This window comes from Chlorocebus sabaeus, chromosome 11, assembly GCF_047675955.1.
Source record: "Chlorocebus sabaeus isolate Y175 chromosome 11, mChlSab1.0.hap1, whole genome shotgun sequence".
Classification (NCBI taxonomy): Eukaryota; Metazoa; Chordata; class Mammalia; order Primates; family Cercopithecidae; genus Chlorocebus; species Chlorocebus sabaeus.
Genome location: NC_132914.1, coordinates 56,810,766 through 56,828,491, shown reverse-complemented (window position 1 = coordinate 56,828,491; position 17,726 = coordinate 56,810,766).

The following is a 17,726-nucleotide window of genomic DNA, read 5'->3' as shown; positions in this document are numbered from 1 at the left end:
TTTTTTGAGATTAGTAGAAATTCTGCATAAAGGAAAGGAGGAAGGAGCAAATGAAGTTAGCATTTATTAAGCAACTATTATTTGCCAGGTGCTTTTGATGTATTATCCCATTTAAATCTCCCAATAACTGCATGACATTTTAGTGTAATCTCTAGTTTACAAATAGAAGCCTCAAGATTTAGTAAGATTAGGAAAATTATTTAAGATCATGAAGCTGACTTCTAACTCTTTTATACCTTGTATTAACCAACTGTAGGCATCTAAAAGAAAGTGTATGTTAATAGATTTTGGAATACAAAATAAAATGCCCAGTCTGCTGCTTCCTGAGGGTATTTTCATTTTGTTTTTTAAATTTATCTTTGTGACTCAAAAAAATCACTGTGTGAATGTAGTTCTCTGGCGGGTACATTCATTTCAGAAAAGCAAGTGTACCTATGATTTTTGCTTCTAGCATTAACACCATGTCTCTAACATGTTTCTCTTGTGTTCTAACAATATTCTGATAACCTATTGGCTCCATCTTCACAGCCCTCTATTCATTTGCACATCAGTTCCAACTGTCTGATAAAACTGGAAAAAAAACAAATAGCTTGGCTCTAGATCAATTTTTTTTCCCCCAGTATTCAGCTGAGGGTCAAACATTAAGTCCACCATTCTTAAAGGAAATCTCCAAAACTTATAAACATATCAAAGCCATGATACAAATGGTTCAGTAATCATTAAAGAAGCACAATTTCACAACTAAAATGTAACTTGAAAATCAGCAAATTCATCCTTGCAATTCTCAAATAATATGAAAATGATACCTAGGTCACAGACGTGCTTAATAATAGCCCCTTTCCTTCCATTTCCTGTAGTAACCTTGGTGCTGCTCTTCAAATCATCTAAAAAATTTCTACCTCAGCCTTAGAACATGCATGCCTTTTCTTCCATAGTACCTTCTTTCCTTTCTCAGACCTGCATCAGGGAAAAAAGAGGAAGAACTAGTCTCATGACTTAACCAATAGAGGAAGAGGTTAAGGGAAAAAACTTGCAAGCAAAGCAAGGACCCATTTACTAGATGGGAAAAGGAAAAGATTCAAAATAGTCAAATGTAAATTAGTTATAGCAGTTGAAACTCTGAGTTGGGAATTAGTCAGAAATGTGAACAATGAAAGCAGCCAAACAATAAAAATATTCACAAAATACTTTAACAGCTTCACTGAGACATAATTTACATACTACACAGTTCACCCTTTTAAAGGGTACAATTCAGTGTTTTATGGTATATTCACAGACACTCAACAATCAGCACAATCTAATTTTCAACAGTTTTCTCACTCCAAAAAGAAAACTAACAGACAGATCACAGAGGATATTTAGGAGTAAAAGTCATTTGTATAATACTATAATGGTAGACACATGCTATTACACATTCATCAAAAATCATAGCATGTACAACACCGAGAGTGAGTCCTAATGTCAACTGTAGGCTTGGGGTGATGATGATATGTCTGTGTAACTTCATCAGTTGTAACAAACGGCATCACTGTGGTGCTGGATGTTGATAGTAGGGAAAGTGGGATGAATGAGGGGCAGGCAGTTTATGAGAACTCTCTGTACCTTCCACTCAATTCTGCTGTGAACCTAAAACTGCACTGGGAAATAGCTTCTTCCTTTAGAAAAAGAAAAGAAACCCCATCTCCAGCAGGAATAATTCCCATCCCTCCATTGCCCCAGCTCAAGACTACCATAAGTCTACCTTCTGTCTCTTCAGATCCTGCCTATTCTGGCAATTTTACATAATTATCTTCACAAGATAACAATCACACTTATGTAAGAAATAGGAAATTGGGCTGGGTATAGTGACCCACAGCTGTAACCCCAGCATTTTAGGAGGCCAAGGTGGGAGAATTTCTTTAGTCTAGGAATTGGAGACCAGCTTGGGCAATATAGTGAGATCTCATCTCTACAGAAAAATTAAAAAATTAGCCAATTGTGGTGGCACTTGCCTGTAGTCCTAACTACTGTGGTGGCTGAGGTTGGAGGATCCCTTGAGCCTGCAAAGCAGAGGGTGCAGTGAGCCAAGTTCACACCACTGCACTCCAGCCTGGGTGACAGAGCAAGATCCCCTCTAAATAAATAAATAGGAAATTGTTTACTAAATCGATGGGTGTACGTCTGGGTTGTCCCAGGATAATGCTAGCTTCTTAGCTTAAAGCTTCTCAATACTTTTCCCCACAAGTAAACTAATAAAGAAGAAAAGCCAGTGAAACCACACAAAACTGACTTATCTGGCATAACTTGGACACAGGGAATGCCACAGTCCTCAAACTACATATAAAGAAAGAAGCTAGCCCTATATTCCAGCAAAGATATCTGTGAATTCACTCCATAAGATTGTGGAAATAAGATGGCATCTGAAGGGCCTGGATAGAAAAGAGGGTGATGGAGTCCAGAGCAAATAATATCCAAATAAGCAAAGGCCCAATATAGTCACAAACATTCTGAAACAGACCTTGGACCTGGTCTATCTGAGCACTGGCCGTAGAAAAGGTATTTGTAAGTATGTCTGATCTGGAGTACCGAATTCAAAAGGGAAACTCTCCTGGAAAAGAGGGAAGTGAATAGGATCTGGAGGGCACCTTTGAAGACTTGGCGATAAAGGAAAAGAAGAAAGTAAGGGGAGAAATTAAAGGCCTCAGAAACAAAAGAGAAGAACAAAATCCAAAGACATGCCATCCCATTAAAAAAAAAAAGAAAAAAAAAAAAAAAAAAAAAAAACCTTTACCCTTGGGTTCATAAATTGTGTGGAAACAAATACAAACAGAAAAAAAAAAAAAGTCAATTTGTATTAGAAAAAAGTTTTTTAATTAAAATAATTCAGTTGGTGAAAAATCTTCCCTCCTCAACGGGAAACAACCACAACACAGAAGAAAAAATAACCGTGCACTTGAACCTGGGTTAAGTATACCTGTATGTGCATTTGCAGGTATTAATGAATGCCTAAATCAGAAATTCAAAAATTCAGATTCCAAATAGGAAAAAACTGGAAGATAGATAAAAAAGATTTGACCAAACTCAAAGAAAAAAAAAAAAAATCAAAAAGACTAAATTACAAATGATTCAGTCCCGATCAATTGTAATCAGTTACCAATTACAGGAGCTCAATTCAACTGAAAACTTAAAAGTTTATTAAGAGATATGGAAGAAAGTCTTGAAAACAACCAAAAAAACAAAATTAGATGAAGAATGAAGTAAAAAAAAAAATCTGGAATGTGGTGGAAATTGAAGATATTCAATGAAGATTCAAAAACCACAAAATTGTTAAGAGGCGAAGATTAAAATCCCATATTTAAAACAATAGCTGGGGGCGGAGCAAGATGGCCGAATAGGAACAGCTCCAGTCTCCAACTCCCAGCACGAGCGACACAGAAGACTGGTGATTTCTGCATTTTTTTTTAAAATTTATTTATTATTATTATATTTTAAGTTGTAGGGTACATGTGCACAACGTGCAGGTTTGTTACATATGTATACTTGTGCCATGTTGGTGTGCTGCACCCATCAACTCGTCATTTACATCAGGTATAACTCCCAGTGCAATCCCTCCCCTCTCCCCCCTCCCCATGATAGGCCCCGGTGTGTGATGTTCCCCTTCCCGAGTCCAAGTGATCTCATTGTTCAGTTCCCACCTATGAGTGAGAACATGCGGTGTTTGGTTTTCTGTTCTTGTGATAGTTTGCTAAGAATGATGGTTTCCAGCTGCATCCATGTCCCTACAAAGGACACAAACTCATCCTTTTTTATGGCTGCATAGTATTCCATGGTGTATATGTGCCACATTTTCTTAATCCAATCTGTCACTGATGGACATTTGGGTTGATTCCAAGTCTTTGCTATTGTGAATAGTGCTGTAATAAACATACGTGTGCATGTGTCTTTATAGCAGCATAATTTATAATCCTTTGGGTATATACCCAGTAATGGGATGGCTGGGTCATATGGTACATCTAGTTCTAGATCCTTGAGGAATCGCCATACTATTTTCCATAATGGTTGAACTAGTTTACAATCCCACCAACAGTGTAAAAGTGTTCCTATTTCTCCACATCCTCTCCAGCACCTGTTGTTTCCTGACTTTTGAATGATCGCCATTCTAACTGGTGTGAGATGGTATCTCATTGTGGTTTTGATTTGCATTTCTCTGATGGTCAGTGATGATGAGCATTTTTTCATGTGTCTGTTGGCTGTATGAATGTCTTCTTTTGAGAACTGTCTGTTCATATCCTTTGCCCACTTTTTGATGGGGTTGTTTGTTTTTTTCTCGTAAATTTGTTTGAGTTCTTTGTAGGTTCTGGATATTAGTCCTTTGTCAGATGAGTAGATTGCAAAAATTTTCTCCCATTCTGTAGGTTGCCTGTTCACTCAAATGGTGATTTCAGTTCACTCAGATGGTGGTTTCTTTTGCTGTGCAGAAGCTCTTTAGTTTAATGAGATCCCATTTGTCAATTTTGGCTTTTGCTGCCGTTGCTTTTGGTGTTTTAGACATGAAGTCTTTGCCCATGCCTATGTCCTGAATGGTACTACCTAGGTTTTCCTCTAGGATTTTTATGGTATTAGGTCTAACATTTAAGTCTCTAATCCATCTTGAATTAATTTTCGTATAAGGAGTAAGGAAAGGATCCAGTTTCAGCTTTCTACTTATGGCTAGCCAATTATCCCAGCACCATTTATTAAATAGGGAATCCTTTCCCCATTTCTTGTTTCTCTCAGGTTTGTCAAAGATCAGATGGCTGTAGATGTGTGGTATTATTTCTGAGGACTCTGTTCTGTTCCATTGGTCTATATCTCTGTTTTGGTACCAGTACCATGCTGTTTTGGTTACTGTAGCCTTGTAGTATAGTTTGAAGTCAGGTAGCGTGATGCCTTCAGCTTTGTTCTTATGACTTAGGATTGTCTTGGAGATGCGGGCTCTTTTTTGGTTCCATATGAACTTTAAAGCAGTTTTTTCCAATTCTGTGAAGAAGCTCATTGGTAGCTTGATGGGGATGGCATTGAATCTATAAATTACCTTGGGCAGTATGGCCATTTTCACGATATTGATTCTTCCTATCCATGAGCATGGTATGTTCTTCCATTTGTTTGTGTCCTCTTTGATTTCACTGAGCAGTGGTTTGTAGTTCTCCTTGAAGAGGTCCTTTACATCCCTTGTAAGTTGGATTCCTAGGTATTTTATTCTCTTTGAAGCAATTGTGAATGGAAGTTCATTCCTGATTTGGCTCTCTGTTTGTCTGTTACTGGTGTATAAGAATGCTTGTGATTTTTGCACATTAATTTTGTATCCTGAGACTTTGCTGAAGTTGCTTATCAGCTTAAGGAGATTTTGGGCTGAGACAATGGGGTTTTCTAAATATACAATCATGTCATCTGCAAAGAGGGACAATTTGACTTCTTCTTTTCCTAACTGAATCCCCTTGATTTCTTTCTCTTGCCTGATTGCCCTAGCCAGAACTTCCAACACTATGTTGAATAGGAGTGGTGAGAGAGGGCATCCCTGTCTTGTGCCAGTTTTCAAAGGGAATTTTTCCAGTTTTTGCCCATTCAGTATGATATTGACTGTGGGTTTGTCATAAATAGCTCTTATTATTTTGAGGTACGTTCCATCAATACCGAATTTATTCAGCATTTTTAGAATGAAGGGCTGTTTAATTTTGTCAAAAGCCTTTTCTGCATCTATTGAGATAATGATGTGGTTCTTGTCTTTGGTTCTGTTTATATGCTGGATTATGTTTATTGATTTGCGAATGTTGAACCAGCCTTGCATCCCAGGGATGAAGCCCACTTGATCATGGTGGATAAGCTTTTTGATGTGTTGCTGAATCCGGTTTGCCAGTATTTTATTGAGGATTTTTGCATCGATGTTCATCAGGGATATTGGTCTAAAATTCTCTTTTTTTGTTGTGTCTCTGCCAGGCTTTGGTATCAGGATGATGTTGGCCTCATAAAATGAGTTAGGGAGGATTCCCTCTTTTTCTATTGATTGGAATAGTTTCAGAAGGAATGGTACCAACTCCTCCTTGTACCTCTGGTAGAATTCAGCTGTGAATCCATCTGGTCCTGGACTTTTTTTCGTTGGTAGGCTATTAATTATTGCCTCAATTTCAGAGCCTGCTATTGGTCTCTTCAGGGATTCAACTTCTTCCTGGTTTAGTCTTGGAAGAGTATAAGTGTCCAGGAAATTATCCATTTCTTCTAGATTTTCCAGTTTATTTGCGTAGAGGTGTTTATAGTATTCTCTGATGGTAGTTTGTATTTCTGTGGGGTTGGTGGTGATATCCCCTTTATCATTTTTTATTGCGTCGATTTGATTCTTCTCTCTTTTCTTCTTTATTAGTCTTGCTAGTGGTCTGTCAATTTTGTTGATCTTTTCAAAAAACCAACTCCTGGATTCATTGATTTTTTGGAGGGTTTTTTGTGTCTCTATCTCCTTCAGTTCTGCTCTGATCTTAGTTATTTCTTGCCTTCTACTAGCTTTCGAATGTGTTTGCTCTTGCTTCTCTAGTTCTTTTAATTGCGATGTTAGAGTGTCAATTTTAGATCTTTCCTGCTTTCTCTTGTGGGCATTTAGTGCTATAAATTTCCCTCTACACACTGCTTTAAATGTGTCCCAGAGATTCTGGTATGTTGTATCTTTGTTCTCATTGGTTTCAAAGAACATCTTTATTTCTGCCTTCATTTCGTTATGTACCCAGTAGTCATTCAGGAGCAGGTTGTTCAGTTTCCATGTAGTTGAGCGGTTTTGATTGAGTTTCTTAGTCCTGAGTTCTAGTTTGATTGCACTGTGGTCTGAGAGACAGTTTGTTATAATTTCTGTTCTTGTACATTTGCTGAGGAGTGCTTTACTTCCAATTATGTGGTCAATTTTGGAATAAGTGCGATGTGGTGCTGAGAAGAATGTCTATTCTGTTTATTTGTGGTGGAGTGTTCTGTAGATGTCTATTAGGTCTCCTTGGTGCAGAGTTGAGTTCAATTCCTGGATATCCTTGTTAACTTTCTGTCTCGTTGATCTGTCTAATGTTGACAGTGGAGTGTTGAAGTCTCCCATTATTATTGTATGGGAGTCTAAGTCTCTTTGTAAGTCTCTAAGGACTTGCTTTATGAATCTGGGTGCTCCTGTATTGGGTGCATATATATTTAGGATAGTTAGCTCTTCCTGTTGAATTGATCCCTTTACCATTATGTAATGGCCTTCTTTGTCTCTTTTGATCTTTGATGGTTTAACGTCTGTTTTATCAGAGACTAGTATTGCAACCCCCGCTTTTTTTTGTTCTCCATTTGCTTGGTAAATCTTCCTCCATCCCTTTATTTTGAGCCTATGTATGTCTCTGCATGTGAGATGGGTCTCCTGAATACAGCAGACTGATGGGTCTTGACTCTTTATCCAGTTTGCCAGTCTGTGTCTTTTAATTGGAGCATTTAGTACATTTACATTTAAGGTTAAGATTGTTATGTGTGAAATTTATCCTGCCATTATGATATTAACTGGTTATTTTGCTCGTTAGTTGATGCAGTTTCTTCCTAGCCTTGATGGTCTTTACATTTTGGCATGTTTTTGCAATGGCTGGTACGGGTTGTTCCTTTCCATGTTGAGTGCTTCCTTCAGGGTCTCTTGTAAGGCAGGCCTAGTGGTGACAAAATCTCTAAGCATTTGCTTATCTGTAAAGGATTTTATTTCTCCTTCACTTATGAAACTTAGTTTGGCTGGATATAAAATTCTGGGTTTAAAATTCTTTTCTTTAAGAATGTTGAATATTGGCCCCCACTCTCTTCTGGCTTGAAGAGTTTCTGCCGAGAGATCTGCTGTTAGTCTGATGGGCTTCCCTTTGTGGGTAACCCGACCTTTCTCTCTGGCTGCCCTTAAGATTTTTTCCTTCATTTCAACTTTGGTGAATCTGGCAATTATGTGTCTTGGAGTTGCTCTTCTCGAGGAGTATCTTTGTGGCGTTCTCTGTATTTCCTGGATCTGAATGTTGGCCTGCCCTACTAGGTTGGGGAAGTTCTCCTGGATGATATCCTGAAGAGTGTTTTCCAACTTGGTTCCATTTTCCCCCTCACTTTCAGGCACCCCAATCAGACGTAGATTTGGTCTTTTGACATAATCCCATACTTCTTGCAGGCTTTGTTCATTTCTTTTTCTTCTTTTTTCTTTTGGTTTCTCTTCTCGCTTCATTTCATTCATTTGATCCTCAATCGCTGACATTCTTTCTTCCAGTTGATCGAGTTGGTTACTGAAGCTTGTGCATTTGTCACGTATTTCTCGTGTCATGGTTTTCGTCTCTTTCATTTCGTTTATGAGCTTCTCTGCATTAATTACTCTAGCCATCAATTCTTCCACTTTTTTTTCAAGATTTTTAGTTTCTTTGCGCTGGGTACGTAATTCTTCCTTTAGCTCTGAGAAATTTGATGGACTGAAGCCTTCTTCTCTCATCTCGTCGAAGTCATTCTCCGTCCAGCTTTGATCCGTTGCTGGCGATGAGCTGCGCTCCTTTGCCGGGGGAGATGTGCTCTTATTTTTTGAATTACCAGCTTTTCTGCCCTGCTTTTTCCCCATCTTTGTGGTTTCATCTGCCTCTGGTCTTTGATGATGGTGATGTACTGATGGGGTTTTGGTGTAGGTGTCCTTCCTGTTTGATAGTTTTCCTTCTAACAGTCAGGACCCTCAGCTGTAGGTCTGTTGGAGATTGCTTGAGGTCCACTCCAGACCCTGTTTGCCTGGGTATCAGCAGCAGAGGTTGCAGAAGATAGAATATTTCTGAACAGCGAGTGTACCTGTCTGATTCTTGCTTTGGAAGCTTCCTCTCAGGGGTGTACTCCACCCTGTGAGGTGTGGGGTGTCAGACTGCCCCTAGTGGGGGATGTCTCCCAGTTAGGCTACTCAGGGGTCAGGGACCCACTTGAGCAGGGAGTCTGTCCCTTCTCAGATCTCAACCTCCGTGTTGGGAGATCCACTGCTCTCTTCAAAGTTGTCAGACAGAGTCGTTTGCGTCTGCAGAGGTTTCTGTTGTTATTGTTTACTGTGCCCTGTCCCCAGAGGTGGAGTCTACAGAGACAGGCAGGTTTCCTTGAGCTGCTATGAGCTCCACCCAGTTCGAGCTTCTCAGCAGCTTTGTTTACCTACTTAAGCCTCAGCAATGGCGGGCGCCCCTCCCCCAGCCTCGCTGCTGCCTTGCAGGTAGATCACAGACTGCTGTGCTAGCAATGAGGGAGGCTCCGTGGGTGTGGGACCCTCCTGGCAAGGTGTGGGATATGATCTCCTGGTGTGCCTGTTTGCTTAAAGCGCAGTATTGGGGTGGGAGTTACCCGATTTTCCAGGTGTTGTGTGTCTCAGTTCCCCTGGCTAGGAAAAGGGATTCCCTTCCCCCTTGCGCTTTCCAGGTGAGGCAATGCCTCGCCCTGCTTCAGCTCTCGCTGGTCGGGCTGCAGCAGCTGACCAGCACCGATCGTCTGGCACTCCCCAGTGAGATGAACCCAGTACCTCAGTTGAAAATGCAGAAATCACCGGTCTTCTGTGTCACTCGCGCTGGGAGTTGGAGACTGGAGCTGTTCCTATTCGGCCATCTTGCTCCGACCCTCAATTTCTGCATTTTCAACTGAGGTACTGGGTTCATCTCACTAGGGAGTGCCAGACAATCAGTGCTGGTCAGCTGCTGCAGCCCGACCAGCGAGAGCTGAAGCAGGGCGAGGCATTGCCTTACCTAGGAAGCGCAAGGGGGAAGGGAATCCCTTTTCCTAGCCAGGGGAACTGAGACACACAACACCTGGAAAATCAGGTAACTCCCACCCCAATACTGCGCTTTAAGCAAACGGGCACACCAGGAGATTGTATCCCACACCTGGCCGGGAGGGTCCCATGCCTGCAGAACCTCCTTCATTGCTAGCACAGCAGTCTGCGATCTAACTGCAAGGCAGCAGCGAGGCTGGGGGAGGGGCGCCCGCCATTGCTGAAGCTTAAGTAGGTAAACAAAGCCGCTGGGAAGCTTGAACTGGGTGGAGCTCACAGCAGCTCAAGGAAACCTGCCTGTCTCTGTAGACTCCACCTCTGGGGACAGGGCACAGCTAAACAACAACAAAAGCAGCAGAAACCTCTGCAGACGCAAATGACTCTGTCTGACAGTTTTGAAGAGAGCAGTGGATCTCCCAACACGGAGGTTGAGATCTGAGAAAGGACAGACTGCCTGCTCAAGTGGGTCCCTGAACCCTGAGTAGCCTAACTGGGAGACATCCGCCACCAGGGGCAGTCTGACACCCCACACCTCACAGGGTGGAGTACACCCCTGAGAGGAAGCTTCCAAAGCAAGAATCAGACAGGTACACTCGCTGTTCAGAAATATTCTATCTTCTGCAACCGCTGCTGCTGATAGCCAGGCAAACAGGGTCTGGAGTGGACCTCAAGCAATCTCCAACAGACCTACAGCTGAGGGTCCTGACTGTTAGAAGGAAAACTATCAAACAGGAAGGACACCTACACCAAAACCCCATCAGTACGTCACCATCATCAAAGACCAGAGGCAGATAAAACCACAAAGATGGGGAAAAAGCAGGGCAGAAAAGCTGGAAATTCAAAAAATAAGAGCACATCTCCCCCAGCAAAGGAGCGCAGCTCATCGCCAGCAACGGATTAAAGCTGGACGGAGAATGACTTTGACGAGATGAGAGAAGAAGGCTTCAATCCATCAAACTTCTCAGAGCTAAAGGAGGAATTACGTACCCAGCGCAAAGAAACTAAAAATCTTGAAAAAAAAGTGGAAGAATTGATAGCTAGAGTAATTAATGCAGAGAAAGTCATAAATGAAATGAAAGAGATGAAAACCATGACACGAGAAATACGTGACAAATGCACAAGCTTCAGTAACCAACTCGATCAACTGGAAGAAAGAGTATCGGCAATTGAGGATCAAATGAATGAAATGAAGCGAGAAGAGAAACCAAAAGAAAAAAGAAGAAAAAGTAATGAACAAAGCCTGCAAGAAGTATGGGATTATGTCAAAAGACCAAATCTACGTCTGATTAGGGTGCCTGAAATTGAGGGGGAAAATGGAACCAAGTTGGAAAACACTCTTCAGTATATCATCCAGGAGAACTTCCCCAACCTAGTAGCGCAGGCCAACATTCAAATCCAGGAAATACAGAGAACGCCACAAAGATACTCTTCGAGAAGAGCAACTCCAAGACACATAATTGCCAGATTCACCAAAGTTGAAATGAAGGAAAAAATCTTAAGGGCAGCCAGAGAGAAAGGTCGGGTTACCCACAAAGGGAAGTCCATCAGACTAACAGCAGATCTCTCGGCAGAAACTCTACAAACCAGAAGAGAGTGGGGGCCAATATTCAACATTCTTAAAGAAAAGAATTTTAAACCCAGAATTTCATATCCAGCCAAACTAAGTTTCATAAGTGAAGGAGAAATAAAATCCTTTACAGATAAGCAAATGCTTAGAGATTTTGTCACCACTAGGCCTGCCTTACAAGAGACCCTGAAGGAAGCACTAAACATGGAAAGGAACAACCCGTACCAGCCATTGCAAAAAACACGCCAAAATGTAAAGACCATCGAGGCTAGGAAGAAACTGCATCAACTAATGAGCAAAATAACCAGTTAATAACATAATGGCAGGATAAATTTCACACATAACAATATTAACCTTAAATGTAAATGGACTAAATGCTCCAATTAAAAGACACAGACTGGCAAACTGGATAAAGAGTCAAGACTCATCAGTCTGCTGTATTCAGGAGACCCATCTCACATGCAGAGACATACATAGGCTCAAAATAAAGGGATGGAGGAAGATTTACCAAGCAAATGGAGAACAAAAAAAAGCAGGGGTTGCAATACTAGTCTCTGATAAAATAGACGTTAAACCATCAAAGATCAAAAGAGACAAAGAAGGCCATTACATAATGGTAAAGGGATCAATTCAACAGGAAGAGCTAACTATCCTAAATATATATGCACCCAATACAGGAGCACCCAGATTCATAAAGCAAGTCCTTAGAGACTTACAAAGAGACTTAGACTCCCATACAATAATAGTGGGAGACTTCAACACTCCACTGTCAACATTAGACAGATCAATGAGACAGAAAGTTAACAAGATATCCAGGAATTGAACTCAACTCTGCACCAAGCAGACCTAATAGACATCTACAGAACACTCCACCACAAATAAACAGAATAGACATTCTTCTCAGCACCACATCGCACTTATTCCAAAATTGACCACATAATTGGAAGTAAAGCATTCCTCAGCAAATGTACAATAATAGAAATTATAACAAACTGTCTCTCAGACCACAGTGCAATCAAACTAGAACTCAGGACTAAGAAACTCAATCAAAACCGCTCAACTACATGGAAACTGAACAATCTGCTCCTGAATGACTACTGGGTACATAACGAAATGAAGACAGAAATAAAGATGTTCTTTGAAACCAATGAGAACAAAGATACAACATACCAGAATCTCTGGGACACATTTAAAGCAATATGTAGAGGAAAATTTATAGCACTAAATGCCCACAAGAGAAAGCAGGAAAGATCTAAAATTGACACTCTAACACCACAATTAAAAGAACTAGAGAAGCAAGAGCAAACACATTCAAAAGCTAGCAGAAGGCAAGAAATAACTAAGATCAGAGCAGAACTGAAGGAGATAGAGACACAAAAAACCCTCCAAAAAATCAATGAATCCAGGAGTTGGTTTTTTGAAAAGATCAACAAAATTGACAGACCGCTAGCAAGACTAATAAAGAAGAAAAGAGAGAAGAATCAAATCGACGCAATAAAAAATGATATAGGGGATATCACCACCGACCCCACAGAAATACAAACTACCATCAGAGAATACTATAAACACCTCTACGCAAATAAACTAGAAAATCTAGAAGAAATGGATAATTTCCTGGACACTTACACTCTTCCAAGACTAAACCAGGAAGAAGTTGAATCCCTGAAGAGACCAATAGCAGGCTCTGAAATTGAGGCAATAATTAATAGCCTACCAACGAAAAAAAGTCCAGGACCAGATGGATTCACAGCTGAATTCTACCAGAGGTACAAGGAGGAGCTGGTACCATTCCTTCTGAAACTATTCCAATCAATAGAAAAAGAGGGAATCCTCCCTAACTCATTTTCTGAGGCCAACATCATCCTGATACCAAAACCTGGCAGAGACACAACAAAAGAAGAGAATTTTAGACCAATATCCCTGGTGAACATCGATGCAAAAATCTTCGTTAAAATACTGGCAAACCGGATTCAGCAGCACATCAAAAAGCTTATCCACCATGATCAAGTGGGTTTCATCCCTGGGATGCAAGGCTGGTTCAACATTCGCAAATCAATAAAGATAATCCAGCATATAAACAGAACCAAAGACAAAAACCACATGATTATCTCAATAGATGCAGAAAAGGCTTTTGACAAAATTAAACAGCCCTTCATGCTAAAAACTCTCAATAAATTCGGTATTGATGGAACGTACCTCAAAATCATAAGAGCTATTTATGACAAACCCACAGCCAATATCATACTGAATGGGCAAAAACTGGAAAAATTCCCTTTGAAAACTGGCACAAGACAGGGATGCCCTCTCTCACCACTCCTATTCAACATAGTGTTGGAAGCTCTGGCTAGGGCAATCAGGCAAGAGAAAGAAATCAAGGGGATTCAGTTAGGAAAGAAGAAGTCAAATTGTCCCTCTTTGCAGATGACATGATTGTATATTTAGAAAACCCCATTGTCTCAGCCCAAAATCTCCTTAAGCTGATAAGCAACTTCAGCAAAGTCTCAGGATACATAATTAATGTGCAAAACTCACAAGCATTTATACACCAGTAACAGACAAACAGAGAGCCAAATCATGAATGAACTTCCATTCACAATCGCTTCAAAGAGACTAAAATATCTAGGAATCCAACTTACAAGGGATATAAAGGACCTCTTCTAGGAGAACTACAAACCACTGCTCAGTGAAATAAAAGAGGACACAAACAAATGGAAGAACATACCATGTTCATGGATAGGAAGAATCAATATCGTGAAAATGGCCATACTGCCCAAGGTTATTTATAGATTCAATGCCATCCCCATCAAGTTACCAATGAGTTTCTTCACAGAATTGGAAAAAACTGCTTTATAGTTCATATGGAGCCAAAAAAGAGCCCGCATCTCCAAGACAATCCTAAGTCAAAAGAACAAAGCTGGAGGCATCACGCTACCTGACTTCAAACTATACTACAAGGCTACAGTAACCAAAACAGCATGGTACTGGTACCAAAACAGAGATATAGACCAATGGAACAGAACAGAGTCCTCAGAAATAATACCACACATCTACTGCCGTCTGATCTTTGACAAACCTGAGAGAAACAAGAAATGGGGAAAGGATTCCCTATTTAATAAATGGTGCTGGGAAAATTGGCTAGCCATAAGTAGAAAGCTGAAACTCGATCCTTTCCTTACTCCTTATATGAAAATTAATTCAAGATGGATTAGAGACTTAAATGTTAGACCTAATACCATAAAAATCCTAGAAGAAAACCTAGGTAGTACCATTCAGGACATAGGCATGGGCAAAGACTTCATGTCTAAAACACCAGTAGCAACGGCAGCAAAAGCCAAAATTGACAAATGGGATCTAATTAAACTAAAGAGCTTCTGCACAGCAATAGAAACTACCATCAGAGTGAACAGGCAACCTACAGAATGGGAGAAAATTTTTGCAATCTACTCATCTGACAAAGGGCTAATATCCAGAACCTACAAAGAACTCAAACAAATTTACAAGAAAAAAACAAACAACCCCACAAAAAGTGGGCAAAGGATATGAACAGACAGTTCTCAAAAGAAGACATTCATACAGCCAACAGACACATGAAAAAATGCTCATCATCACTGGCCATCAGAGAAATGCAAATCAAAACCACAATGAGATACCATCTCACACCAGTTAGAATGGCGATCATTCAAAAGTCAGGAAACAACAGGTGCTGGAGAGGATGTGGAGAAATAGGAACACTTTTACACTGTTGGTGGGATTGTAAACTAGTTCAACCATTATGGAAAACAGTATGGCGATTCCTCAAAGATCTAGAACTCGAAGTACCATTTGACCCAGCCATCCCATTACTGGGTGTATACCCAAAGGATTATAAATCATGTTGCTATAAAGACACATGCACACATATGTTTATTGTGGCACTATTCACAATAGCAAAGACTTGGAATCAACCCAAATGTCCATCAGTGACAGATTGGATTAAGAAAATGTGGCACATATACACCATGGAATACTATGCAGCCATAAAAAAGGATGAGTTTGTGTCCTTTGTAGGGACATGGATGCAGCTGGAAACCATCATTCTTAGCAAATTATCACAAGAACAGAAAACCAAACACCGCATGTTCTCACTCATAGGTGGGAACTGAACAATGAGATCACTTGGACTCGGGAAGGGGAACATCACACACCGGGGCCTATCATGGGGAGGGGGGAGGGGGGAGGGATTGCATTGGGAGTTATACCTGATGTAAATGACTAGTTGATGGGTGCTGACGAGTTGATGGGTGCAGCACACCAACATGGCACAAGTATACATCTGTAACAAACCTGCACGTTATGCACATGTACCCTAGAACTTAAAGTATAATAATTTAAAAAAAAAAAAAAATAGCTGCTGGGAACAGTGGGTCACACCTCTCATCCCAGCACTTTGCTAAGCTGAGGTGGGTGGATCACTTGAGTCCAGTTTGTCAAGACCATCCAGAGTAACATACTGAGACGCTGTCTCTACAAAAATACAAAAAACTAATCTGCCATAGTCATGCATGCCTATAATCACAGCTACTCTGGAGGCTGTGGTGGGAAGATCGCTTGAGCTGGGGCAGTCCATCCTGGGCAATAGAAAGCCTGTCTCCAAAAATTAAAACACATACACGCAAGACCAATTTCCATATTTTGAATAAGAAAAATTGTATGTCTTTCTCAGAAATGTTTATGCCTTCTATTTTTCTTTATTGTCTTACTACACTGTAAAGACTGTCCAGAAAAATGCTAAATAAAACTGATAAAAGCAGATATTTTGCCTTGTTCCCAATGTTAATAGAAAAGCATTTAGTCTTTTATTACTAAGCACGACATCAGCTGTAGCATTTTTGTAGATGCTCTTAATTAGTTTTAAGACATTCCTTTATTCTTGGTGTGTTGAGATTTTTATCACTAATGGGTTTGAATAGAGTCATCTGTTTTTTAGAAGGCATCTACTGACATGATCATATATATTTATCCTTTATTCTGTTCATATGGTGAATGTACTGGTCGATTTTCCAATGTCAAACCAACCTAGAAATTCTGAAATAAATGATAGTAGTCAAGATGGATTAATTTGTATTAATATATATGAAATATATATGCACATGTTTTAATTAAACACATATACATTAAGTATACTTATATGCACATATGTTTAATTTGATAATATTTAGATAAGGATTACCCTTTTTTAGAAATAATATTTTTTCATGTAAGGTTATTGTCTAATTTTAGAATCCATATAATTCTAGTTTCATAAAATATGTTGGTGGTGTTCCCCACTCTGTCTTTTTCGAGGCTTTCATGTAGGGTTGGGATTATTTTGTTCTTACATATTTGTTAGAATTTCCCAGGAAAGCCATCTGGACCTGGATTATCTCTGTGGAGAAGTTTCTAATTAGAAACTTAATATTTTTGTTAAGTATAGGTTATTCAGATTTTCTTTATACTCTTCTGACGAAGTTAGTCTTTTCTGTCTTTCAGTACTATTAATTGTCATATGTAATGGCATAAAGCTCCTAGCTTGTGCCCAATAAATTATCTCTGTATTTGATAATCCATAGCAACTCTACTCTTACTCAAGAGGTACAGTAAAATGTGTAAAGAGAGGCCTAAATCTTCCTTTTCTTCCCTATGAGCCAGCAGATGAATGTATGAGTAAGTGTTGTGCATGTGTGCATGTGTGTGTAAAAAATTTGATTCAGAATATAACTTTGTATTGACACCCTGTTGCAGTTTAGCTTCCCCAAGAAGCAGACATTGATACAGACATTAGCACGCAGAACATTCGTTAGGGAGTGCTCTTGAGATCAGCACCTCTGGATAGGAGGAAAAGGAAGCAAGACTGGACAAAGGGATAAACTGACTTGTGATTCAGTCCCAATCAAGTTCACAAATGAGCCCACTGGAAGTTCTAGAGTCAAGATGGCCTTAAAAGTTATTATTTCTTTTCTTATATTCAAATATACATATATTTAGATTTAATATATCTTTAATATAATAGATTTAGTATTTCAAACCAATGGAGGAAACATAAATATTCAGTAGAATGACAGGAGCAAGTGGCTATCTATATGGAGTTAAAGCTAGATTTCTCTATTATAGAATTCAGAAAAGCTAATTTCAAATAAATTGTAAGCATAAATACAGAGAAAATTACAACATTGTTATTTTGTAGCTGTTGATATTTTAAACTATAATTTCAAATTGACAAATCGCAAGTGTATATATTTATGGGGTACAATGTGATGTTTTGATGTATGTATACAACATGGAATAATTAACATTAATTCTAATTCATTAAACATGCATCACTTATTTGTATGGTGAGACATTTGGAATTTACTCTCTAAGTTATTGTGAAATGTACAT